The following is a 27,751-nucleotide window of genomic DNA, read 5'->3' as shown; positions in this document are numbered from 1 at the left end:
TACACTGACCGCCAGCATACAGGGGTACACTGACCTCCAGCATACAGGGGGTACACTGACCACCAGCATACAGGGGTACACTGACCACCAATATGCAGGGCCACTGCTTACCTACCAGTACACAGAGGACATAACAAATCAAGTAAAACATCTACAATGCAACTAAAAATATCTTAAAAGCAATAAGAGAATCTTGTTAGCTGGTTCCCTCATCTAACGTACAACAATAAAAAGCAAAAAATGCAGCACTGCCCTACACTTCATCAATAATATTCTACAAATGGACTTAAAAGTGCAATGGTGACACCTATACATGAAAATCCAGTGCAAATCCACCAATGTATTGCAACACAGTAGTGATGGTGTCACCTCCTCTGCAAAAATATTTAGAGAAATTGCAGAGCTTCAATGTGCAAATAATGGTGAAACCCCCCCACATACAATAATAATAACAGAGATGCTAATCAACCCGTGTATTCGAATATAGGAGTGATGGTGTCACCCTCTCTGCAAAAGGGAAGAAATATCGCAGAGCTGCAATGTACAAATAGAGGTGAGACCCCCCAATATATAATCATAATACAATGTACAATTGATGTGCATATTTTATTATTATGATTATATATATATATATATATATATATATATATATATATATATATATATCGGGGGTCTCATCACTATTTGCACATCGCAGCTCTGCAATATTTCTTACCTTTTGCAGTTAGGGTGACACCATCACTCCTGCCCAGGTTGTATTTGAATTTTGCTGCCCCATCCTCCCCCTCCAAGTTTTTCCTCTTATCTTCTTAACATTTGGTAGTCATATCCCAAAAAAATTCTAAGAAGTATCTTTTTTTTTCTATCTCATGAACGAAATGTGATAAATAACGTATATATATCATTCCATAAACACATCCCACATACAACACATATACAGTATTGTATCATTAGAAGAAAATATGCTTACAAAATAGTTTACCATTTGCCAATAAAAAAAAAATGTCCCTGGATTTCATTCTTAAAATATGGTCACCTTATTGTAATAGGCAGTAATATATTTCTCTCTACCTTGGTGGGAGTGGAGATGACCCATCTATAAGGATATACAGTACATACACACACAGCACAAGGCTGTGTTCACACTACTAGACGGCTCTCGGGGCTGCAGTTCCTCTAAAGCTCCACAAGGTGGTGATCTTTCTTCTACCCGGACAGGAAGTCTCTATGGAAGACAGGAAGTGATGTCCGCTGTGGACAGGAAGTGATGTCAGGTGTAAAATAGGATTTCCCATGTGAAAGGTGAGTCGGGACGAAGTAGCGAGGAGACATCACTGAAATTGCCAGCAGAGGAGGTAATAAGATCTTATTTTCTATTTACACCCAGTAACCCCTCGTCATGTCTGTCCTCTTCCTCCGTACTGTGATACTGTGACGTCTTTTATCACCAGCAGATGATGATACACACATATATTATTATTATTATTATACAGAATATATATTGTGCCAGAGGCGCAGGGCCCACGGAGCTAGAAACCATGAAGGGCGCCCCGGACCCCTGGCCAGGGCCCTTCCCTTCAAGCCTGGTGCTCTTCCCACTGATCCTGGGACCCTTCGTTGCAGGGCCCTTTATTACGGTCCCACAGTGGGACCCTTTCACAAGTTCTGCGGTGGGCCCCCTTCCTGCCATCTTGGGGCCCTTCCCACGGAGGTGGAATGCCAGGGCCCGGTCGCAAGTGTGACCTTTGTGATCCTGGAAGTTCACCCACTGGTGTCAGTAGTTTTTATTTTTTGGTACTTTAAAAGTACTAGATTTGGTTCCTCGGACCAGTGTATGGGACTTTGAGGCAATGAGTGAAAGACAAAAGCAATATGCGTTTTGACGTTTATCATAAAACATATGTTATATTTACAACATGTACATAGCATGAAAGGTTTAAAGTGCTGGATGTTGCAGGGGGTGTCTCAATCCAACGCGTTTCGGCTGCCAAATGGCTGTGCCTTTTTCAAGGATATTCACCATATCTATAAGGATATTAGTTTTTATTAGTGTCAAAAAGGAATTTTGAGCAATTTAACTTGTATAGTCTTAGATAAAAGCTTACATTGATTTTTTTTTGGTGCAGTTACTGGGTCGGTATATATGGAGGTGCCCCTCTTTTTTCCAAGGCAACCACAAGATCCCCAAAAAGGAGAAGGAGGGATTGGCGGTAACGTTTGTTTTGAAAAACCAAGTGTGATAGGTTGGCATTTGGATGACGTGTGTAGGTGTATTACCATAGGGGTTACAAAGGTTATACTCACAAGGTCCAGGTATACTGGTTTTCCAGTCGTGAGAGCCCTTTATTTTGGAATGGTTGTCCCTGGAAATATAGAAGTATTTATATTGACTACATATGTCCGGATGTTGTGGGTTTTATACAAATGGTCAGGTAATGGAGTACCTGATAGATGTCCTGGTTACCGAATGGTCTATCTGTCAAAAAGAAACACCTTGTGGGCTTCTTAGTTGCCAGATGGTCTCTCTAGCGGAGAGAACATATGCCATTAGGAATCAGGAAAAAAGAAATCCATGTGCCTATAAATGGTGTTTGCATCATATTGGATGGTTACCTTGTGGTGCTGCAGAGAATTTTGTTTTGGGGGACTACAGAACACTTTATAATGGCAGGATGATCCCTCTGTTGCAGGATGGTCTCTCTGTGGAAGACACATCATTTAGGCACACAGGGAATTGAAGAGATCCTGATTTGTGTAAAGCTGTGTCTGAGTCTAAAACAAAAGTATGCAGTACCTGTTTTGTCCAGCAGGGGGAATCCTGTCAAGAAATGGGTGTGTACGGCCGTCCTCCTGGAGGTGCTTCCTCTCCAACGTCTGGAGATGAGTGGCACGCTCCAGGGATCCCCGGCGCCTTAAGTATAGGCCGCGCATGCGCAGTACTGCCTGTCAGGGCGGAAGGACTTCACTCGTGCCTACCGCGCATGTGCCGAAGCTATTGCGCGGCCAGCGGCGAGGGAGTACGTCCGCTGCCTGGCAACTGAAGGACGCCGCCGACACGGAAGAGGAGGGGCGGCCAGGATGCCGTTGGCCTATTGGTGGAGCCGACAAGCCTCCGGCTCTGATGTAAACAACTGGTGTCCCAGACATTGCCCCGCCTGGATGGTGGGGCTTTCCGTGCCGGGGGCTGCGATTGGATATTGGGAGGGGGCACGTCCACCCGATCGAGTCTGCATTACAATCATAGATCATATCAGAAAAAATTTGTAGCATAAAAGTGATTATATATAACATTTAGCTTTTCCATTCTGGATAAAACAGACCTGGTACATGTATCTTGTTAAGGAGAAGGAAATAAGATGTTAGAGAGGGGGAGGTGATCATGGGTGATATAGGACCGAGCGAATAACCAGGAGCGACACGAAATTCTGTTCAAAAAACCTATGGACAAACCGCAAGAAAATACCAATCGATTGATCATGCGATATACTAACCAACACGACTCAATCAGGAAAATCATTCAAAAAAATTGGCACATCCTTACTGGTGACCTAAGTCTAAAACATCTTCTCCCAGTAAAGCCACAAATCACATTTAGGAAAGCTGGTTCTTTCCAGCAATCACTGGTCCACAGTGAATTTAAAGAGGGACCAAAAAAGGACCCATGCAAGGATAAAGGGACATACCCATGTGGTGGCTGTGCCCAATGCAAAGTCATCACAAAAAGCACAACCAAAATCCTACCAAACGGGGAGCTATTTACACCGGCTCACTTCGCCAACTGCAAAACCCAAGCAGTAGTCTACCTCATGGAGTGTGACTGCGGAGCGCATTACGTGGGAAAAACTAAACAAGAGTTCCGCAAGAGAGTTGGCCAACATCTGGCATCCATGGAGATGTGCAACTTTTACCTCCCACTCGGCAGACACGTGAGAGACCAGCACCAATCTAAAATGCCCCAAGTTAAATTTCATGGCCCTGGACAGGATCCACATCCCAGGGAGGGGGGGCGATTGGAACAAAACTCTCCTACAGAGAGAAATGAGGTGGATTAGACGCCTCAGAGCGACCACACCTCCTGGCCTTAACGAAGCAGAGAGCTTCAAACCATTCCTCGAGGGCTTTGTATCTGGCAAAACAGACTAAAGCAACATTTTTTAATCACCAGCCATCAGCTGGACAAGATTATCGCGAATGCGATTTGTCCAATTCATCAAATAATCCTCTTTGTCTATTAACACCATCTCCAATATCCTCCCCCACTGTACGAGTGGGGAGATCCCAGATAGAGACATTAGATATCCATACAATCCCCAGTCTCCTATATCACCCATGATCACCTCCCCCTCTCTAACATCTTATTTCCTTCTCCTTAACAAGATAAATGTACCAGGTCTGTTTTATCCAGAATGGAAAAGCTAAATGTTGTTATATATAATCACTTTTATGCTACTAATTTTTTCTGATATGATCTATGATTGTAATGCAGACTCGATCGGGTGGACGTGCCCCCTCCCAATATCCAATCGCAGCCCCCGGCACGGAAAGCCCCGCCATCCAGGCGGGGCAATGTCTGGGACACCAGTTGTTTACATCAGAGCCGGAGGCTTGTCGGCTCCACCAATAGGCCAACGGCATCCTGGCCGCCCCTCCTCTTCCGTGTCGGCGGCGTCCTTCAGTTGCCAGGCAGCGGACGTACTCCCTCGCCGCTGGCCGCGCAATAGCTTCGGCACATGCGCGGTAGGCACGAGTGAAGTCCTTCCGCCCTGACAGATAGGACCGCGCTGCGCAGTACTGCGCATGCGCGGCCTATACTTAAGGCGCCGGGGATCCCTGGAGCGTGCCACTCATCTCCAGACATTGGAGAGGAAGCACCTCCAGGAGGACGGCCGTACACACCCATTTCTTGACAGGATTCCCCCTGCTGGACAAAACAGGTACTGCATACTTTTGTTTTAGACTCAGACACAGCTTTACACAAATCAGGATCTCTTCAATTCCCTGTGTGCCTAAATGATGTGTCTTCCACAGAGAGACCATCCTGCAACAGAGGGATCATCCTGCCATTATAAAGTGTTCTGTAGTCCCCCAAAACAAAATTCTCTGCAGCACCACAAGGTAACCATCCAATATGATGCAAACACCATTTATAGGCACATGGATTTCTTTTTTCCTGATTCCTAATGGCGTATGTTCTCTCCGCTAGAGAGACCATCTGGCAACTAAGAAGCCCACAAGGTGTTTCTTTTTGACAGATAGACCATTCGGTAACCAGGACATCTATCAGGTACTCCATTACCTGACCATTTGTATAAAACCCACAACATCCGGACATATGTAGTCAATATAAATACTTCTATATTTCCAGGGACAACCATTCCAAAATAAAGGGCTCTCACGACTGGAAAACCAGTATACCTGGACCTTGAGTATAACCTTTGTAACCCCTATGGTAATACACCTACACACGTCATCCAAATGCCAACCTATCACACTTGGTTTTTCAGAACAAACGTTACCGCCAATCCCTCCTTCTCTTTTTTGGGGATCTTGTGGTTGCCTTGGAAAAAAGAGGGGCACCTCCATATATACCGACCCAGTAACTGCACCAAAAAAAAATCAATGTAAGCTTTTATCTAAGAATATACAAGTTAAATTGCTCAAAATTCCTTTTTGACACTAATAAAAACTAATATCCTTATAGATATGGTGAATATCCTTGAAAAAGGCACAGCCATTTGGGAGCCGAAACGCGTTGGATTGAGACACCCCCTGCAACATCCAACACCTATGGATGGCAGGACCGTGCGTCTCTAAAAAAAGTCACCCATTTTTCACAGTGTCACACTTCTTCCTTTTGTGCACCATCACGGATGGGCTCTTACCCACCCAGCACTTTAAACCTTTCATGCTATGTACATGTTGTAAATATAACATATGTTTTATGATAAACGTCAAAACGCATATTGCTTTTGTCTTTCACTCATTGCCTCAAAGTCCCATACACTGGTCCGAGGAACCAAATCTAGTACTTGTTCTATTTAGGGATGTTGGCACAAATACAAAAATAATTACCTTACATACAACCTTGGTCTTCTAGAGCTCAACCCAAATCGCGGTACTTTAAAAGTATTTATCATTTTATTCATACAATGTCACTGACTATGACTCTGTCCATTCATGAATGGAAGGAGCTGGTATTTACCGACCCCATCCTGGTTCTCTATTGTGACACATCCCCTGCAGCAGCCAACAGGAGAGGGAAGGGAGCACTGGGGGGGGGGTGGCAGGGGAGCACACAGGGGCCCAGAGACAGCAGAACACAAGTGAACTGGATCTGAGGAGTGTCATACAGAGGAACCAATCTCCTCCATTTTCCCCCTGCAGCTACAGGAGGAAAGAGGACAGTGATTTCTCTACATGCTGCCCCCACCACCCCTCCTCTCCAGGTGTACAGGGGAGCCTTGAGCATGGGGCCTGGTTGCAATTGCAACCCTGTAGTTACTCCCTGTATTGTGCCAACAGTTTGCACAACATGAGGGCAGACAGTACAGTTACAATGCTCATTAAAGCTTACAATCTAAGAGGGAGGGTCAAAGGATACAAAAGGCAATAACTGTGGGAGATGAGCTGATGGAGAAAATAAAACTCCAGTCAGGTGGGGCAGGAAAGGCTTCTGTGAAGAGAAGGATTTTCAGGGATGGTCTAAAAGTGGACAGAGTAGGAGATAGACAGACAAATTGGGAAAGGGAGTTCCAGAAGATGGGAGAGGCTTAGGAGAATCCCTGGAGTCAAGCATGGGAGGAGGTGACAAGGGAGCTAGAGAGCAGGAGGTCTTGGGAGGAACAAAGAAGATGTTTTGGTTGGTATTGTGAGACTAGGTTAGTGATGTTACTGAGAGCTGAGTTGTGGATGGCTTTGGGGGACACTGAATGGAGGCCAGTGGAGGGATTGGCAGAGAGGGGTGGAGGACACTGAATGGAAGCCAGTGGAGGGATTGACAGGGAAGGGTGGAGGACACTGTATGGAAGCCGGGGGGGAGGGATTGGCAGAGAGGGGTGGAGGACACTGAATGGAAACCAGTGGAGGGATTGGCAGATAGGAGTAGCAGATGCTGAGTGGTTCGTAAGGTGGATAACCCTGGCAGCAGCATTCATGATGGACTGAAGGGGGGATAGCCCATGTAAAGGCAATCTAATGAGGAGGAAGTTGCAATAGTTGAGGCAAGAGATGACCAGGGAGTGAACTAGGAGCTTTATGGTGTCATTGGTTAGGAAGAGGGGTATTTTGGAGATGTTGCGGAGGTTGAGGAGGCAAGATTTAGACAGTGATTGGTTGTAGGGCTGATAAGGATAGTTCACAGTCCAGGATATATGAGGAGACTGATGGAGTGAGCTAAGGGGTAGAGACAAAGATTTGGGTGTAATCAGTGTAGAAATGTATTAAGGCATGGACTCTATGAGCTCACCCAGGCAAGAGGTTTAGATGGAGAACAGGAGTTGTCCAAGAACAGAACCGTGTGGGACCCCGACGGAGAAAGGAAGGGGAGAGGAGGAAGTAAAGTTGTGACGCTGAAGGTGTGGTGGGATAGGTAGGATGAGAACTAGCGAAAAGTAAAGTAACAGAGACCAAAGGATTGGAGTTTTTTTAAGAAGGAGGGGGTGGTCTACTGTGTCAAAGGCAGCAGAGAGGTCCAGTAGGAGTACAGAGTAGTGTCCATTGGATTTGGCCGTTAGCAGATGATTTGGGAGTTTAAGGAGAGCAGTTTTTGGGGAGTGTTGATGATGAAATCGTGATTGAAAGGGATCAAGAAGATTATTTCCAGTGATGGGCGCTCAGTTTCGTTGCAGACTAGACATTCAGGAAGTTTAGAGTTTTAGGGATGGATGGAAGGTGTTATACCTGAAGGGTTTCACATGTACTGTTACTTTAAGGCTGGCTCCACCCAGGAGTGATGACAAGGGTTAAGGGGCAGAGTGGCCAACTTAGAGACATGTAAGAGATGCATTGATATACTGAGCTGTCCTGTAATGCATGTTGGAGTGTACAGTGAGTCCTGAATAAACATCCGTTGTTCCAGACCAGAGTCCTGTGTCTCTCACAACACAGAGAATATAACAGTTGGTTGTAGACTAGACATTCAGGAAGTTTGGAGGAAAAGGTGAGCAAGGAGATGGGGTGTAGGTTGTTCAGATTGGTGGGGTCCAATGAAGGTCTTTTTAGGTATGGGCGTGATGCCAGAAGAGAGGGAGTTTTTGAATATGTGGGTTACAACGTGTAGAATAGAGTCAGAGGGTGACTGCAATCTTTGTAAGGGTACAGGGTCCAGGGGGCAGGTGGTTAGGTGGGTGTTGAAAAACGTTTAGCAACCTCGTCTACAGTAGCAGGTTTGAAAAAGGGAAGAGTTGATTGTGCCTGTGAATATGGAGTGATATCTGTACAGCGGAGATCTCATCACAAAATGTATCAATCTCATTTTTGTAGTGATTGGCGATCTCCTGGGCAGTGGATCAGTTAGTGGGTAAGTTGAGGACAAAGTAGCGTTAAGGGTAGACAAGGGTTGATGGGCACCGGATGATAAGTTGTTAATGAGAGTGATAAAATAGGTCTGCTTGGCAGTGAGGAGACAGGAATTCTATTTTTTGGAGGGCAGATTTATATTTGTTGAAGTCTTTAGAAGACTTATTCTTACACCACAGGCGCTCAAGAGATGTTTTTTGAGGCTTTTGGTGTTGTCTGTTTGCCACGGTTGAAGGGGTCGGGGCCTAAATCTGTGTGTACTGAGGGGGGCAAGCTCATTCAGGGTGAAGGACAGAGATCTATTGTAGACAGAAGTGGTTAGTTTGGGGCAGGACATGGGTGAGATTTTGTCATAGAGGTGGTCAGTAGCAGGAAAGAGAAGGATTAGGTGGCAAAGGTTTCTATGGGTAACTGTTAGGTGGTTGGAGGGAGAGGAGGGGAAAGTCTGGGAGCTTTTGGAAATAATATTGTGGTGATCAGAGAGAGAAAAAGGATTGTTGGAGAGGTTGCACAGAGTGCATAGGTAGGAGAATACATAGTCAAGGGTATTGCCATCAGAGTGAATAGAAGCATGAATCGATTGCTTCAGGTCAAAAGAGGAGTTTAGATTGAGCAGTTTAGAAGTAGCAGGAGTGTTAGTTTTAACAGTGATGGTAAAGTCACCGAGAATGATTTTGGGAATTTCAGAAGAGCGAAAATAGGGTAGCCAGTCAAAGGTTGATACGGGTCCAGGTGGCAGATAGATCAAAGCACTTCTAAAACAAACTGAAGAAAATAGATAAATACAATGTACCTCAAATGAGGAGAGTGACAGAGAGGCAGGTGGGTGAATTACCTGAAAGATGCTATATGGGGCTAGAAGGATTCCCACTCCACCTCCCTTCCATCCATAGGGTCTGGGAAAGTGAGTCCATAGAAGGCCATCATGGGAGAGGGAAGCAGGAGCAGCAGTGTTGGATTCATGAAGCCAGGTTTCAGTAACAGCAAACAGTTAGTGATAAAGAGGTCATGGACAGAAGTTAGTTTGTTATAGACAGAGCAGGCATTCCAAAGGGCACAAGAGAAGGGGGGGGAGCTTGTTTTGGGTTAGAAACTAAATTGTGGAGTGATGGGAGATTTGGGTACGTTTAAGCGATGGAGGCCCAGGGTTTGGGGTTTAATCTCTAGAGGTTGGGAGAAGCAGAAGGGTGAGGCAGGTAATATGGGATTGCAATTTATATGAAGGGACATGCCTCAGGGTTATGAAGGTTTTATTCACATGTGAGTTTAGAATTGGCAGGAGTTGGTAAGTGCAGTAATAGGGAGAGGACAGAAGTGAGGGTGATATATACAGGCTGTGGGGTGGAGAAGAGGGGTGAGGAACAGCGAGATTAAGGAGTGTGGACACAACTATCAGAAGGATTGGTAGAAAGCACATGTTACAGAGAGGAAGGAGAGCGGAATGGGGAAACTAGGTCACCTGCAGTCAGTTTTGTGTTTTTCAAAGTAGTTTGCTGTGTAGTCTCGCTTTGTGCAATCGCTGAAGTGCAGAGCCAAAGTGCGCCCACTTAAATAAAGAACCCACTTATAGATGTGCGCTCCCCAGCCATATATAGTGTTGAAACGTAGATGAACCCCTTCGGGGTCATAGCATTCCCCCACTTAAAGGGCTCAAACATTTCCTTAATTTTGGAGATGGCCCCATTTCCACCAATGACCTTCTCACCTCATTATTTTATGTAGAATATACTTCCCTTTCTTGCCTACTTTATATGGACTCTGGGACTATTTATATTTTAATATAAATTATATATATATATATATATATATATATATATATATATATATACAGGCCTCGACAAATCCCGGGCGCCAGGTCGCATTTGCGACTAGAATTAGCGACCTGGCGCCTGGGGTGCCCTGCTTGAGCTGTCCTGTCCCTTTTGCGCCCCCCACCTCCTCTTCGAGTTCACGGACTTCCACGCCGTCCAGAAATTTAGTCCCCGGCTTTTCGGCCTTCTTCTGTGAGATGAGAAGCTAGGGGAACTGGCGCCCTCTTGTGGTGGCCGGGAGTAATGCATGTTCTCAATGCCTTTTTCTTCTCCTTCCAAAGAGGAGAAGAGAGGGAAGTTTTTTAAGGCTTCATCTCTCTGTCCAGTTACCTTTGCTTAAAGGTAAGTGGACAGGGAGTGTGGTTATTATTATTAATTTATTTTTTAAATGTAAAAAAAATAATAATTTTTTCTTTTTTTTTTTTAATTATTAAAAAAATAAAAAAATGTTTTCTTTTTTTTTCTTCAATTCTTATTAAAAAAAAAAATATATATATATATATATATATAAATATATATATATCTTTTTTTTTTCCTCATCGCCGTGCCACAGCCAAAGGCCCCTTTCACACGGGCTGTCTGATCAGGTCCGCCTGTCAGTTTTTCAGGCAGACCTGATCGGACCGTTCAGTCTCCTCTATGGAGCGGTAATCTGCCGCCATCTGACCCTGCCCGCCAAAAACAGACGGATGGTGGTTCTATTTTCTATCCATCCCGTGGATCCGATCAGATGGCATCGGATGGAAAGAGACAGACAGTCTGTTTCCATCCAATTGCGCTATATAGGAGAGTGGGGTTCTAGTCGTATTTATGTGTAAATTTAGTATCAGTTTTATTAAATAAAGCTTGGTTGTTAGTTTAAAAAAAAAAAAAACTGGCTCCTAACTTTTTTAGCTGGCTCCTAGATTTCAGGCAAATTTGTCAAGCCCTGTATATATATATATATATATATTCCTAACGCAGGTGGCCAGACACTATAGCTGGCTTCTGTGTTCTTCGCCTATAGCAGCCTCCTTTCCCATAAGGCAAGCAGGCCTACCAGTACTCAGTTGCCCCAGGTCTTCTACACAATACTATGGTGCCTGGCCACCACACCAGGGCAGGAACGAACTGAGCACAGCTACCAGGTACTTGCGTTTGGCAGACAGTCCAGTTACAAGGCAGGCAAGGTTCAGAATCGTCAGGGTCAAATCCATAGTTAAAAGACAGGCAGAGAGTAGTCAATATCAAAATAAAGGCCTTCAACAAGGGAATCCAAACAGCAGAGCAGGGCAGACAAACAGAGAGCTTGAAGCACGTGTTACAAAGGCAATATCACAAGCATGAGACTGGGGGCTTGACTGGCTTCAATCAGGTTTGGTCTCCACCCAGAGACGGACCACAACAGTCACCTTGCAGATAGACAGAAATAAAGAATGCCTCACAGCCAAAAACCAGGATGCTGGACTGAGGAGCAAGAGCACAACTATCAGGAACCATCAACCAGGCAGAGACAGAAAATGCAGTTAAAAATCACACCTTTAATGTAATAGTAAAAATTACACAGAACAGGAACATCGTTAAAAAACAGAAGCCAGGGTTTGGAAGCCAGAACGGGTAATTAGAAAAGCCAGGATCAGAACTCAGCGTTGTCAGAAGCCAAAAATCAGGATCAGAAATCTGAAGAGATGTCAGTCAGGGCAAGTCATAACAGGAACACAGCAGAGACACGCTGGAGATGTTGACCAGGCAAAGGCACGGAGGAAATGAGAAAGGCAGTTTAAATAGAAAAAAGGGGCCGGCTGTAGGCTGGACTCATGAGGCAGGTAATGGTAACCAGGTGAGTCCCTGTGGAAACAATGAGTGGCTGGTAATTTTTCTGATGCTCTTAGGGTGTGGGCCGAACCCCAGGCCTCCTTACTTTCAAAGTAGGGCTGTTGGACCTGCATTGTATGTAATATCAAAATGAAGTGGGGTTTAAATAAAAAGATGTGTGTGTGTGTGTGTGTGTGTGTGTGTGTGTGTGTATGTATGTATATATATATATATATATATATATATATATATACACAATCTATTAGAAAACAACTACTAGATATATAACTACTGCATATATAAGGTGCAGTGGTGGTATAAGGAGAAAACCACTGTAGAGAATTATCTAATCAAATTATAGATACAGATCAATAATGCCAATAATATAGCGTGCTTCAATTGCTTTTCCATTACTGATGCTGCCAACCACTTCATTATTCACATCAAGTGTCATACGTTTTGTGGGTACTTTCCATATCTCTAATTACTTCATGAAGACTAATTGTCTGTGCAGCATTGATGCTCCCTTTCCTTCTGGATCCCATATTGCTCAATAGTATCTCCGTTCATCGGTACCAAACTTCCACTGAATTTTTATAAGGAATGCTCTATATCACGCACTGTTTTATTTTAGCACGAGGATGTCAGTTTAATCACTACCTTATGGTAGTATGCACTGCTTGATTTACACCTTTGTGGCTTTGTCTGAGATTTCTTGAGGATCAAGTATGTATCGCACACCTTCCTGGTTTGTAGGCTCTTATATGTTGGGTGCTGAAGCGAACACCAGTTGGCAACTGGATTAGATACAAGTAAATACATATTCGCCAGCACACCAAAGCTCTTGCAAAAGCAGTCCAAAATTTATTGAAGTTACGATCACATCAAAAAATGGTGCAACGTTTCGGAGCCGCACAGGACCCCTTCGTCAGGCATGTGATACAGTGCAGGTTGTGAACAGGGAATATATAGAGACATACCACCAATAAAGACAGTGCATAAAGGTGACACCCAAGGTATGAGGATCATGATATTTCATATTATTAACACTGATTTCTGACATTTGAAGCTGTTTATCATGTGCAATAGGCGGGAGAATGATGTAATCATATGTGGGTGTCACCTTTATGCACTGTCTTTATTGGTGGTATGTCTCTATATATTCCCTGTTCACAACCTGCACTGTATCACATGCCTGACGAAGGGGTCCTGTGCGGCTCCATAATGTTGCACCATTTTTTGATGTGATCGTAACTTCAATAAATTTTGGACTGCTTTGGCAAGAGCCTTGGTGTGCTGGGGAATATGTATTTTCTTGAGGATCAACACTTGTGACTCCCTTGTGGAGTAGTTGATACCCTGCACAACCACTCGGGAGTACATTAAACATGTTAGTGCACTCTGGATTGGTCTCGAGTTTGGACAGTTTTTAACCATTGTCACATTTTATGTGTTGTTATTTATGCTGTGTTTGGTGGAGGTGATGTTCTAATCATTTCCTTCATGTGTTCCATATTCAGGGAATTTTTCTATCAATAAAGTTTTTTACTAGTTATATTACATGGATCTTATTGATAACCTTCCGCATTGTTATTTCATGTGTTTGTTTTTTGCTTTAAATAAAAAGAGATCTGACCAGTGAGGTGAGGAGGATTCTGGGATTGTCATTTAATTGTACTATTTGTGTTCAAATCTAGAGTTTTCCTCCTGTGAAGTCTGGAGATCATATGACCATCACATTGCCTCCACCTCCCTCCCTGATGGAATAGAGAGATAAAAAGAAGATTTGAGAAGTCACCAGAGAGATCATCAGGAGAGGTGAGCGGTGCTGGGAAGAACGTCACGATGGAGAATCAGCCGCCCCTCACATCACCGGGTAAGAGGAGACTTTATTGTAAAGGAGAGAGCAGTATGGAGGGTCCACCTAGATCCCCCATCATCTGATAAACACATAGAAACAATGTATTCAGTCAGTGTGTGTGCTTCCTGCAGATGGATCCAGTAATGGGAACCCACCAGAGAGATGTCCCCGTCCTCTGTATTCCCGGGATTCCACACAGGAAGGTCACACCATCCCTCACCATCATCAGGTAGATGAGGAACAATCACTGATAGTATCATTAGGATCTGTACATTATCTGCATTGTTACCATTGATGTCATTTTTATTATATATTCAGAGTGGAAACCTGAGAGATTCTAAAGTTGAGGTTAAAGAAGAGCTAAAAGAGGAGGAGGAGGAGGATGGGGTGATGGAGGAAACACCCAGCTACAGAAACCCACCAGAGAGATGTCCCCGTCCTCTGTATTCCCGGGATTCCACGCAGGAAGGTCACACCATCCCTCACCATCATCAGGTAGATGAGGAACAATCACTGATAGTATCATTAGGATCTGTACATTATCTTCATTCTTACAATTGATGTAATTTTTTTATATATTCAGAGTGGAAACCTGAGAGATTCTAAAGTTAAGGTTAAAGAAGAGGTAAAAGAGGAGGATGATGAGGATGGGGTGATGGAGGAGTCAGAGATTCTAAAGGAACACAAAGTTCTGTATCAGGACACCATGGTGGAATCATCCAGCTACAGAAACCCACCAGAGAGATATCCCCGTCCTCTGTATTCCCAGGACTCCGCACAAGAAGTTCACACCATCCCTCAATGTTACAAGGTTGGTGGTTTGGAGCATCTAGAGCAGTGCTCCCCAACCTTTTTATCGCCGCGGACCGGTCAACGTTTTATAATTTTTCTGTGGCCCGCTGAGGGGGGGGGACGTCAATGCAAGTGACCAGCGTGCCCCCAATCAATGCACAGTGCCACAGCATGCCCCCAATCAATGCACAGTGACCACAGCATGCCCCCAATCAATGCAGAGTGCCACAGCATGCCCCCAATCAATGCAGAGTGCCACAGCATGCCCCCAATCAATGCAGAGTGCCACAGCATGCCCCCAATCAATGCAGAGTGCCACAGCATGCCCCCAATCAATGCAGAGTGCCACAGCATGCCCCCAATCAATGCAGAGTGCCACAGCATGCCCCCAATCAATTCAGAGTGACCACAGCATGCCCCCAATCAATTCAGAGTGACCACAGCATGCCCCCAATCAATTCAGAGTGACCACAGCATGCCCCTAATCAATGCATAGTGCCACAGCATGCCCCCAATCAATGCAGAGATGCCAGTGTGCCCCCTTTCAATGCAGAGATGCCAGCGTGCCCCGTTTAAATGCAGAGATGCCAGAGTTCCCCCCGCGAGACCAGTGCACTTACCTCACGGCAGCTTCTCTTCAGTCCCCGCGTCTCCTCGAGTCCTCAGTCTTCCCACCTCCTCGGCCAATGGCATGGGTTTTGCCTTTCTGCCAATCAGGAAGCGGGAGGACCCTCTCCCTGATTGGCCAGGAGGAGGATACGTGTGACAATAGCGAATTTTCATTTGCTATTGTTACACAATGGGCGTGCTCTCGCGCTCCGGCTGCCACAGTAAAATAATTTAAAGCTCCTCGGGCGGCCCAGTACCGTTTGATCCACGGACCGGTACCGGTCCGCGGCCCGGGGGTTGGGGAACAATGATCTAGAGCATGGACTTCTGGAGAGGATGTGTGTGTGTGTGTGTGTATATATATATATATATATATATATATATATATATATATACATACACACACACACAAACCCAGTTCCAAAAAAGTTGGGACACTGTACAAATTGTGAATAAAAACAGAATGTAATGATGTGGAAGTTTCAAATTTCAATATTTTATTCAGAATACAACATAGATGACATATCAAATGTTTAAACTGAGGAAATGTATAATTTTAAGGGAAAAATAAGTTGTTTTTAAATTTCATGGCATCAACACATCTCAAAAAAGTTGGGACAAGGCCATGTTTACCACTGTGTGGCCTCCCCTCTTCTTTTTATAACAGTCTGCAAACGTCTGAGGACTGGGGAGACAAATTGTTCAAGTTTAGAAATAGGAATGTTGTCCCATTCTTGTCTAATATAGGCTTCTAGTTGCTCAACTGTCTTAGGTCTTCTTTGTCGCATCTTCCTCTTTATGATGTGCCAAATGTTTTCTATGGGTGAAAGATCTGGACTGCAGACTGGCCATTTCAGTACCCGGATCCTTCTTCTACGCAGCCATGATGTTGTAATTGATGCAGTATGTGGTCTGGCATTGTCATGTTGGAAAATGCAAAGTCTTCCCTGAAAAAGACGACGTCTGGATGGGAGCATATGTTGTTCTAGAACTTGGATATACCTTTCAGCATTGATGGTGCCTTTCCAGATGTGTAAGCTGCCCATGCCACACGCACTCATGCAACCCCATACCATTAGAGATGCAGGCTTCTGAACTGAGTGCTGATAACCACTTGGGTTGTCCTTGCCCTCTTTAGTCTGGATGACATGGCGTCCCAGTTTTGCCACAGTCCATTTTAAATGAGCCTTGGAACAGAGAAAATGCCTGAGCTTCTGGATCATGTTTAGCTATGGCTTTTTTTTTTTGGCCTATGGAGTTTTAGCTGGCAATGGCAAATGGCACAGTGGATTGTGTTCACCGACAATGTTTTCTGGAAGTATTCCTGAGCCCACGTTGTGATTTTCATTACAGTAGCATTCCTGTATGTGATGCAGGGCTGTCTAAGGGCCCGAAGATCATGGGCATCCATTATGGTTTTCTGGCCTTGACCCTTATGCACAGAGATTGTTCCAGATTCTCTGAATCTTTGGATGATATAATGCACTGTAGATGATGATAACTTTAAACTCTTTGAATTTTTTCTCTGAGAAACTCCTTTCTGATATTCCTCCACTATTGTTCGCTGCAGCATTGGGGGAATTGGTGATCCTCTGCCCATCTTGACTTCTGAGAGACACTGCCACTCTGAGAGGCTCTTTTTATACCCAATCATGTTGCCAATTGACCTAATAAGTAGTGATGGACGAACATCGGCTGGGGCGGTTCGCGAACGTCAGCCGCAAATTTTCTCAAAAGTCGGCGAACCGCAAGTTCACGGCGGGCCCTATTGACTTTAATGGGAGGCGAACTTTAAAAACCTTTTAGGTCATATTTGCAGCCACAAAAGACATACTAGCTGTGCACAAATAGACCCAGCACATGGACAATGTCATAACAGAAGTATTGTAATCGAAAAAGTTGCCCTTTTTTTTTATAAATCAGCCCGAACTGACAGCAGCCGGTAAATACATGTCTAATACATATAGGGTCCATTCACACATCTGTAAAATGGGTCCGCATCCATTCCACAATTTGGCGGAACCTTTACAGACCCATTGTTTTTTCATTTCCAGTCTGAAAAATTAGGCATTCACAGGATAAAGAAGTAAGTATCGGCCATTCCAGGCCCCAACAATTAGCCCACATGTGTTTACCTGACAGCTAAGAACGTAGTATTCTGTGGCTGAAGGTCCATTAGGCAATCACAGGATACAGAAGTAAGATTCGCCCATTCCAGGCCCCAAAATTTAGCCCACATGGGTTTACCTGACAGCTAAGAACGTTGTATTCTGTGGCTGAAGGTACATTAGGCATTCACAGGATACAAAAGTAAGTGTAAAAAAAAAAAAAATAAAAAAAAAAAAAAAAAAAAGTAAGTGTCGGCCTGTATAGGCCCCAAAAATGAGCCCACTTGGGTTTAACTGACAGCTAAAAATGTAGTATTTGGTGGCTGGAGGTACATTAGGCATTCACACAGGATACAGAAGTAAGTGTCGGCTTGTATAGGCCCCAAAAATTAGCCCACATGGGTTTAACTGACAGCAAAGAACGTAGTATTTGATGGCTAGAGGTACATTAGGCATTCACACAGGATACAGAAGTAAGTGTCGGCCTGTATAGGCCCCAAAAATTAGCCCACATGGGTTTACCTGACAGCTAAGAACGTAGTGTATTTGATGGCTAGAGGTACATTAGGCATTTACAGTAGACCGAAGTAAGTGTCGGCCTGTATAGGCCCCAAAAATTAGCCCACATGGGTTTACCTGACAGCTAAGAACGTAGTGTATTTGATGGCTAGAGGTACATTAGGCATTCACAGTAGACCGAAGTAAGTGTCGGCCTGTATAGGCTCCAAAAATTAGCCCACATGGGTTTAACTTGACACCAAGGAACGTAGTATTTGATGGCTGGAGGTACATTAGGCATTCACAGTATACAGAAGTAAGTGTCGGCCTGTATAGGCCTCATAAATTAGCCCACATGGGTTTTACTGACAGTAAAGAACATAGTGTATTTGATGGCTGGAGGTACATTAGGCATTGACCGAAAAAATAATTGTCAGCCCTAAAAGGCCCCAAAAATTTGCCATTCAATGGATATGAAATTCCTTTTATGCCGCTGTATGTAGCGAAGCCAAGGGCCAGGAATTGCTGTGGGTGGATGGCGGTCTGGCGGATATTTGTGGCCTGGCATGAGGAATTTCAATGAAACATGGTCTACTGGTCACATGTGTTGAAATCCTCAGAGATCCATGCCTCATTCATTTTTATAAATGTGAGGTAGTCTACACTGTCATGAGCTAGGTGAGTGCGCTTATCGGTCACGATCCCCCCTGCTGCGCTGAACGTCCTTTCGGACAGGACACTGGACGGGGGGCAAGCCAACATTTCCATTGCAAATTGTGCAAGCTCTGGCCAGAGGTCAAGCCTGCCCACCCAGTAGTCCAGGGGTTCATCACTCCTCAGAGCGTCCACATCGGCCGTTAACCCGATGTAGTCGGACACCTGTCGGTCTAGGCGTTCCTTGTTGCTGGATCCGGAGTACAGCTGTCAATGGTTCAGCTGAAAGAAGGATCTCATATCTGAAGTGACTAAGACATCTTCAAACCGCCCTCTTCTTTCAGGCGCTCTTGGATTGCTACCCACAACTGTCTCTCTGTGAATGGAAATTCCTCTGCCAGCGCACGCAAAAACAGAATGCAGCATTTCCCACAGCAAGGCCTGGAAGTGCTGCATTCTGACCGCCCTCTGTGATTGTGGTAACATTTCTGCCATTTTATGTTTGTACTGGGGGTCCAAGTATGTTGCCACCCAGTACTGGTCCTTGGCCTTTATGCATTTTATACGGGGGTCCCCCTTAAAACACTGGAGCATGAAGGCCCCCATTCGCACTAAACTGGAAGCGGTGTAGTGGCCTGCTTCCAGCTCATCATCCAGGATAATGTCGTCCTCGTTCTCCTCCCCCCATCCACGGATAACACCAGGGATCCCAGAAAGGTTTAAAGCATGCTCTTCTTGCTCCTCCTCATCCCCCCCAGCACCATCCTCCTCTGACTCCTCTTCAGACTCCTGGTGTTGATTTGTCTCAGATGGAGTAGCACCCCTTGGGAATTCATCCAACATTGCGACTTCCTCATCTTCCTGCTCCTGCTCCTCGACGGCTTGATCAATGACACAACGCAATGCACGCTCCAGAAAGAAGGCGTAAGGTATGATGTCACTTACGGCGCCCTGGCCGTGACTGACCAGTTTGGTGATCTCATTGAATGGCCGCAGAAGTCTGCATGCGTCCCGCATGAGCAGCCACTGGCGAGGTGAAAAAAACCCAAGCTCCCCAGAACCTGTCCTGCTGCAGAGTTTTTACAGGTAGTCGTTAACTGCACGTTTCTGCTGGAGCAGCCTATCAAGCATATGCAACGTTGAGTTCCATCACATTGGGCAGTCACAAATGAGACGCCTGACGGGCAGGTTGTGTCACCGCTGAATGTCAGCAAGGCGAGCCATGGCTGTGTAAGATCCACGGAAATGGCCCGAGATCTTCCTGGCCTGCCACAAGACGTCCTGGACCCCGGGGTATTTGCCAACGAATCACTGCACCACCAAGTTCAGGATGTGTGCCATGCATGGCACGTGTGTTATTTTGCCCTGTTTCAGCGCACTCAGCAGATTGGCACAGTTGTCGCACACCACTTTACCAACTGTCAAATTCAGCGGTGTCACCCACTGATCTGCCTGTGAAGGCAAATCTGAAAGGAGTGCAGGACCAGTGTGGCTCTTGGCTTCCAGGCACAACAGACGCAGCACAGCATAGCAACGTCTCACCTGGCATGTGGAATAGGTTCTGGGGATCTTGGGCGGCGCAGGAGAAGAGAAGGTAGCAGCGGAAGAGGAGGAGTCAGCCGAGGAGGAGAGGGAGGATGATGGAGGAGGAGAAGAAAAGGCAGGCCTGCTTGCAATCCGTGGCAGTACAACTAAATCTACACGGATGCCACGGGTTACATGCTTAACGGCCGTCAGAAGGTTCACCCAGTGGGCAGTAAAAGTGATATACCTTCCCTGCCCGTGTTTGCTAGACCATGTGTCTGTGGTCAGATGTATCTTGGCACCAACACTGTGTGCCAGAGATATATTCACTTGCCGCTTAACATGGCCATACAGCTCTGAAATGCCCTTTTGTGAGAAATATTTCCTGCCTGGGACCTTCCATTGTGGTGTTCCAATGGCCACAAATTTACGAAAGGCCTCAGAGTCCACCAGTTGATATGGCAGTAGTTGGCGGGCTATCAGTTCCGACAAGCCAGCAGTCAAACGTTGGGCAAGAGGGTTATCCGGCGTCATCCTTTTTTTCCGCTCCAACATTTGGATCACAGAAGCCTGCCTTTTTCCAGAACAACGTGACGACGGCATCATGGAAGGTGGAGTGGAGGGCAAATGTGAGGAGAAGGGGCTAAACGGTGAGAGCCTGGAGTGTGGCTTTGTGGGTTCAACTTCTGACAGCGTTGCTCCCACTGGGCTCGGTGATGGGAGTTTAGGTGCCTTCTTAAGGCGATTGTCCCAAGGTGAGTGTTGGGCTTTCTGCGACTTATGCGTTGACTACAAAGGCTGTAGATGGCAACACTGTTTGGCACTGTGTGTATCAGACTTAACTCAGCAAAAGAGGCAATATTGTTGCAGGACACAAATACACTTAAGAAAGTATACTCAGATAACACCCCGCTTCAATCTGTGGTATTGGGGGGCCACAGATTTATTACAACAGTTCTACAAATAATTGGCCAGTAACTGTTGTCACTGTGTGTAGCACAGATAACACAGCGAGAGGCCAAATTTTTGCAGGACTAAAATACACTCTTAGAAAATTATACTGTTAAATAACACCCCACTTCAATATGTGGTATTGGGGGGCCACTGGTCTATCACACCAGTTGTTCAAAAAATTGGCCAGGGAGTTTGGCACTGTTTGTAGTATTGCTGCAGCAACGCTCAGTCACCACAATGCTGCACAGTGCACAATAATACTACTAAACCACTATAATATGCTTTCTACAAAGTATATTATACTGTGGATTACCCCCCCCCCCTATATAGTGCACTGCACAGCAATACCAAAAAAATTGCAGCCCTTTAAATTACTTTTGTGGACATTAACAGAACGATTTGTGTGACTGCTGCTGATCTCTAACTGCCCCTAAAGCACCAACTGGATACAAGCCCCTAACCTGAAAAGATACTAGTAGAGCTATACCGAAATACCAGCACTGAAAAGGACTTTTATGGATCCTAACAGAGCTATTTGTGTCTGGCAATCTCTCCCTGATGCATACAGCAGACCTCTCCCTACGCTGGCAAAAAGCAGAATGTGAAATGGCCGACAGCTCAGGTCTATTTATAGGGTAGGGGGCATGTCCATGTGCTAAAATGTTTTAATTGGCTGTCCCAATCCACCTGACGGCTGTGTCATGGGTCAAAGTTCTTCTGAATGAAAAAGAAAATGGCGGCGCGGACATCTTCGTGAACATCGGCAAAAGTCTGACTTTTCGGGAATTTGCGAACAAGCAAAATTCGCCGCAAATCGACCGCTGGGCGAACCGTCCGCAAGGCCATCTCTACTAATAAGTTGCAAATTGGTCCTCCAGCTGTTCCTTATACAGTATATACATTTACTTTCCCCGGCCTCTTAATGCTACCTGTCCCAACTTTTTTGGAATGTGTAGCTCTCATGAAATCAAAAATGAGCCAATATTTGGCATGACATTTCAAAATGTCTCACTTTCAACATTTGATATGTTATCTATGTTATATTGTGAATAAAATATAAGTTTATGAGATTTGTAAATGAGTCCATTCCTTTTTTACTCACAATTTGTACAGTGTCCCAACTTTTCTGGAATTGGGTTTGTGTGTGTGTGTGTATGTATGTATGTATATGTATATACTGTGTATATATATATATATATATATATATATATATATATATATATATATATATATATATAATCCCAATAATAAGCTTATAACCTACAGATGATATTCTCTCTCATTTTCTTGGTTTAGAGTGGAGATCCAATTGATATAGAATTTGAGGTTAAAGCAGAAGAAGAAGAGAAGTATGTGAGAGATGATCAGCAGTCTATGGAGAAGGATGGAATAACGGGGACATTTATAGAGGAGGTCACTCCTACAGAGATCAGCACAGGTGGGCCATTAACACTAAATACATTCTTCAACCCATACTGCTCACTGATTGGTCCAGAGTAGGGTGGGGACTGGGTGAAATCAGCCTGTAATACCCTGGTCACTTTCCTGAGCTGTGTTCCCCGTCCTGTATTCCTGTATTTCTCTCGGATAATCTTCCTTCTCTGTGCTGCAGACACAATTTATGTCTCTAGACTGGATTTATGGAGATTCTGGGGTTCAGCTGGCAGTAATTCTCCTGGGGTTACTTGCTCTGTTATTTGCTGGCTGTGCTGGGTGGAGGGATATGTCTGTATAGTCTCACACCCAAGTCACTGAGTGCAGTCTCGGGAGATGGGAGGCAGCGGTGTGGCACCTCTGCAACTGATTACTGAACACAAAAATTATGAGTTCTGACCCCTGTACTATATATTCTGTTGTTCATTACAGACTTCTGCTCTCTCCCCTCTACCCACTGCTATATATACACATAATATGGATTCTCTTTTGTTACACCCATTTTATATCTGATGGTTTGATTGGAGGACAGACTTTTACATGTTGATAATAATGTGATAACATCCTCAAACTTTGGGACCTTAAACAGAAAGTGATAATGAGGGAGGGGTCAGTAACCCAATGATGGTGGTCTTCAGGATCAGTCCAGTCTTCATCTTGGTTGTTCTCCCCCCATCCCCACTCTCTGACCTCTGGTGGGGCTCAGCCCCGCTGTCATTCATGACTAAATAATGGACTAAATAAGGAAGTGCAGGACTTCTTGTGTAAGGAAGATGGCAGTGAATGATAGAGGGGTGGGGACACTTGTCCTATAATCCCCTCATCACTGTCACTCCTATAAAAGACAGTTCATGTTGTTTCCTCACTCTCTGACTAAGGTCCATGAATGAAGAAATCAGAGGACCCATTTACTAGTTACCTTGAGGGGGGAATTGTAAGATCCACAGAGACAAAGCTGCCTAATGTGGGCGGAGTCCTGGTTTAGGGGAACCAATCTGCTGATGTCTAGTAATAATCTTTGTATTTCTATTTTAGTAGATGGACGGGAGATGAGGAAAACCTCAGAGGATTGTCTCACTTTGTCTCCAGACTGTAAAGTAGAAGATGAGGACATCACACAGTATAGTCCAGGAGAAAACCCGGCTACCTCAAATGTCCATCCGGCACCACACAGTGTAGATGAACCATCGTATTCCTCTTATCCTGAGGAACCTCAGACTGTGAGGGACAGTGCTGGACCATCGTATTCCTCTTATCCTGAGGAGCCTCAGACTGTGAGGGACGGTGCCGTCCTTAAAACAGATAAGAGGTTCTCCTGTACTGAGTGCGGGAAGTGTTTCCGTTTTAAATACAAGCTTAATGTGCATAAAAGATCTCACACCGGTGAGAATCCATATTCCTGTCCTGAGTGCGGGAAATGTTTTCCATTGAAGTCTGATCGTTGCAAACATCAGAAATTGCACACTGGAGAGAAGCCATATTCCTGTCCTGAGTGCAGGAAATGTTTTTCACGGAAGTCCGCTCTTTCCAGACATCAGAAATTGCACACTGGAGAGAAGCCATATTCCTGTCCTGAGTGCAGGAAATGTTTTTCACGGAAGTCCGCTCTTTCCAGACATCAGAAATTGCACACTGGTGAGAAGCTCTATTGTTGTCCTGAGTGTGGGAAATGTTTTTCAGAGAAGTCCAATCTTTCCACACATCAGAGATGGCACACGGGTGAAAAGCCATATTCTTGTTCTGAGTGTGGGAAATATTTTTCAGAAAAGTCCACTCTTTCCAGGCATCAGAGATCGCACACTGGTGAGAAGCCGTATTCCTGTTCTGAGTGTGGGAAATGTTTTTCAGAGAAGTCCACTCTTTCCAGGCATCAGAGATCGCACACTGGTGAGAAGCGGTATTCCTGTTCTGAGTGTGGGAAATGTTTTTCAGTGAAGTCTGATCTTTACAGACATCAGAAATTTCACAGGGGGGAAAAGCCGTGTTCCTGTTCTGAGTGTGGGAAATGTTTTTCAGTGAAGTCTGGTCTTTACGAACATCAGAGATTGCACACTGGTGAGAAGCCGTATTCCTGTCCTGAGTGCGGGAAATGTTTTGCACAGAAGTCCACTCTTTCCACACATCAGAGATCTCACACGGGGGAGAAGCCGTATTCCTGTCCTGAGTGCGGGAAATGTTTTTCAATGAAGTCTGATCTTTACAGACATCAGAAATTGCACACTGGTGAGAAGCCGTATTCCTGTCCTGAGTGCGGGAAATGTTTTGCAATAAAGTCCACTCTTTCCACGCATCAGAGATCACACACTGGTGAGAAGCCATATTCCTGTCCTGAGTGCGGGAAATGTTATTCAGTGAAGTCCAGTCTTTCCATGCATCGGAGATCGCACACTGGGGAGAAGCCGTATTCCTGTCCTGAGTGCTTGAAATGTTTTTCACAGAAGTCCACTCTTTCCAAGCATCAGAGATCTCACACGGGAGAGAAGCCACTTTCCTGTCGTGAGTGAGGGAATTTTTCCTCACTGAAGTCCTGTCTTCCTGTATATCCGGGGTCCCACACAACCCTCGAGGTGTATTAGTGCACTGAGTGCAGGAAATATCTTCTATATATCTATATATGTTGGTGGACATTTTGGGAAGAAGCACACCCTGATATACACCTCAGATATACAGTGGTGATCGAAAGTTTGGGCACCCCAGGTAAAAATTTGTATTAATGTGCAGTAAAGAAGCCAAGGAAAGATGGAAAAATCTCCAAAAGGCATCAAATTACAGATTAGACATTCTTATAATATGTCAACAAAAGTTAGATTTTATTTCCATCATTGACACTTTCAAAATTACAGAAAACAAAAAAATGGTGTCTGCAAAAGTTTGGGCACCCTGCAGAATGTGAAAGTGTAAATGATGGAAATAAAATCTAACTTTTGTTGACATATAAGAATGTCTAATCTGTAATTTGATGCCTTTTGGAGATTTTTCCATCTTTCCTTGGCTTCTTTATGCACATTAATACAACTTTTTTCCTGGGGTGCCCAAACGTTCGATCACCACTGTACTCCATGGCTGATCTTCATCATGTAAGAAACACTTCATAAGGAGATCAGAGATCACCAAAGACATGGATGAAGTGTTGGCCGATAGCAGGAGAAAAATAAAAATGGAGTCCTTACCTTTCATTGGCTGAGTACATTTTGTGCGGGAAGATTTCACAAACACTTACAGATCTGGTTGTTATAAATGTGTTGATGAAATGTGACCCGCATTCCCCCAGTCATGGTGAAATGGGATTTCCTATAATGGTCAGTTCCATCTAGTGGCCATAATGTGCTTTCCTGACAGATGTCCATGGCAGCATACGTTTGGGTAGCCCCGCCCTCCCCCATAAGACCCCTCCCCCATAAATGACCAGATAAGCCAAAGGCTGCATTCCTTTCTTCTCCTCCTCACTTATAGGCCCATTTTTGTATGATGTTTTCCTACCTATTGGAAGTATTATATAAAGAAGAGAGGGGGTATAGTAGAATAACCTCCCACGTTTAGTGCGCTTGCAATATCTGTAAATATATTAAATATGTGTATATGATAACACCTCAAAATTGTGCAAACAACCAACTGGGTGCAATTATAACAAACCTATTACAACCAGCTATTAAAGATATAAATCCAAAAATATAATAAATAATTAAAATAGGAAATATAAAATATTTAAATAGTGTCCACAGTTGATCAATCCATATGGAATGTATACCATGCATATGGAAATAAAAGGTAAGTCCAATATTCCCAATGTTACTATTCCAAACAGAAACAAGGAGGCAATGGTGGTAAGAATGTTCATAAGGGGTCACCACAGTGCTCAGGGGGGTTTGTCAGAAGACTCACCAGATATGTTGGATCCCCTCTAACCTTACGGTATGGGGATCATTCAGGCTTGTAAAGAGGTGAAATTTCTCTTTCCTTGAGGCAATGCAGCTGGTCCCCACGCTGCTCCTGGGTACAAAGTCCCCTTTAGTGCACTCCGTGGCCAGCAAGTGATGGATTAAAAAAATATAGGAAGCCAGAAAGAAACTGCTAGCAAGCAACAGTAAAGGTGACTCTAGGATTAATTCCTCACAGTATATATTCCCATCCTCACCACACACCTCGTGCTCGTGGGGAGAATAATAATGTATGGCTCCTTACCAGAGATAACATATGTTGAGCTCAAAAACTTGTTGGTTTCTCGCCTATAAAGTAGTTCCCATCCAGCCTCCAGAAGAACAATTGGGAGGATCACTCTTCTCCTTAGTTTCACACCCGAAGCCACTAAAAAAGGGGTTGGAAAAGAGGAGGCAAACTAATAGTGCATTATCTTCAAAACACATAAAAATGTATTGAAAATGCACTTACATATAGTCGAAAAAAAAAGCATGGATTCAAGCCGGTACGGCCGCCTGCAGTGTGGACCGTGCAAAGGATAATGACGGCGCGGCTCTCCTCAAATCCTACGCGTTTCTCCCAAATGGGCTTCCGCTGGGACAGGAGCTGTCCCTAGCATGCGGGCAGCTAGGGAGTAACCAAAAGGAAAACATATGGAGAGGACTCTGCTCTCTGAGTGATCGATGTGCATTGCAGCATCTTATCAAAGCTTGGTGCAGTCGCCTACCTTTCTCTTCTTTTCTGTCCTGAGGAGAGAACTGTTTGTTGAAGCAAGGTTTGCTTTCTGCGTAGCGGTACCCCCGCAGGAGCCGCTTGGATATTGGTTTGCCTGGGCCTCCCACTGATTACTTCACAGCCAGATACAGGGTATTTTCACACAGCCAGGTGCACACACTCTTCCGCTCGTTGTCTCCAATGACCAGTCTAGGGGATGTGTTTTTATGTTTTATTTGGAGAACTTGGATAGGAGAAGAAAAAACAGAGCTATCTTGAGAGTCCCAACATCCTACCTGTTCAGAGAAATGGGAACCTACAGATGTTCACAAGGAACCACTGTCATATGTGTGGACTTTAAGGGCACAGCATGAGACAGATAACAACTACATGGATTTATCCTAAAATAACATTTATTGATTTATCTAAAACCACATCTCAATAAAATGAGGAAACTGGCCCCAAACTGAGCTCAGCTCGTACACAGGAGATCAATGTCTCCTACTAATTTCACTCATGTACATCATACATATATAAGGATAAGTTGGTATATATCATAAGGT

The 27,751-nt window shown here is 44.6% G+C and overlaps 1 protein-coding gene and 1 pseudogene across 2 annotated transcripts in view; both read left to right on the top strand.

The window, feature by feature from the left end:
* The window catches only part of LOC309549957, an 84,738-nt pseudogene extending 59,678 nt beyond the window's left edge, over window positions 1–25,060 (top strand). The window contains exon 5 of the transcript in view: window positions 24,107–25,060. The product of the transcript in view is annotated as an uncharacterized misc_RNA (transcript). The remainder of the gene's footprint in view (window positions 1–24,106) is intronic.
* LOC309549955 (gastrula zinc finger protein XlCGF66.1-like) overlaps window positions 1–27,751 on the top strand; it is a gene marked incomplete at its 3' end in the record, with an annotated part of 263,031 nt that overhangs the window by 61,225 nt on the left and 174,055 nt on the right. The window lies entirely within an intron of this gene.

This window comes from Pelophylax lessonae (assembly GCF_965119305.1).
Source record: "Pelophylax lessonae genome assembly, chromosome: 3".
Taxonomy (NCBI): domain Eukaryota; kingdom Metazoa; phylum Chordata; class Amphibia; order Anura; family Ranidae; genus Pelophylax; species Pelophylax lessonae.
The sequence above is the reverse complement of the archived record's forward strand: the minus strand, read 5'-3'. Positions and strand labels throughout refer to the sequence as shown.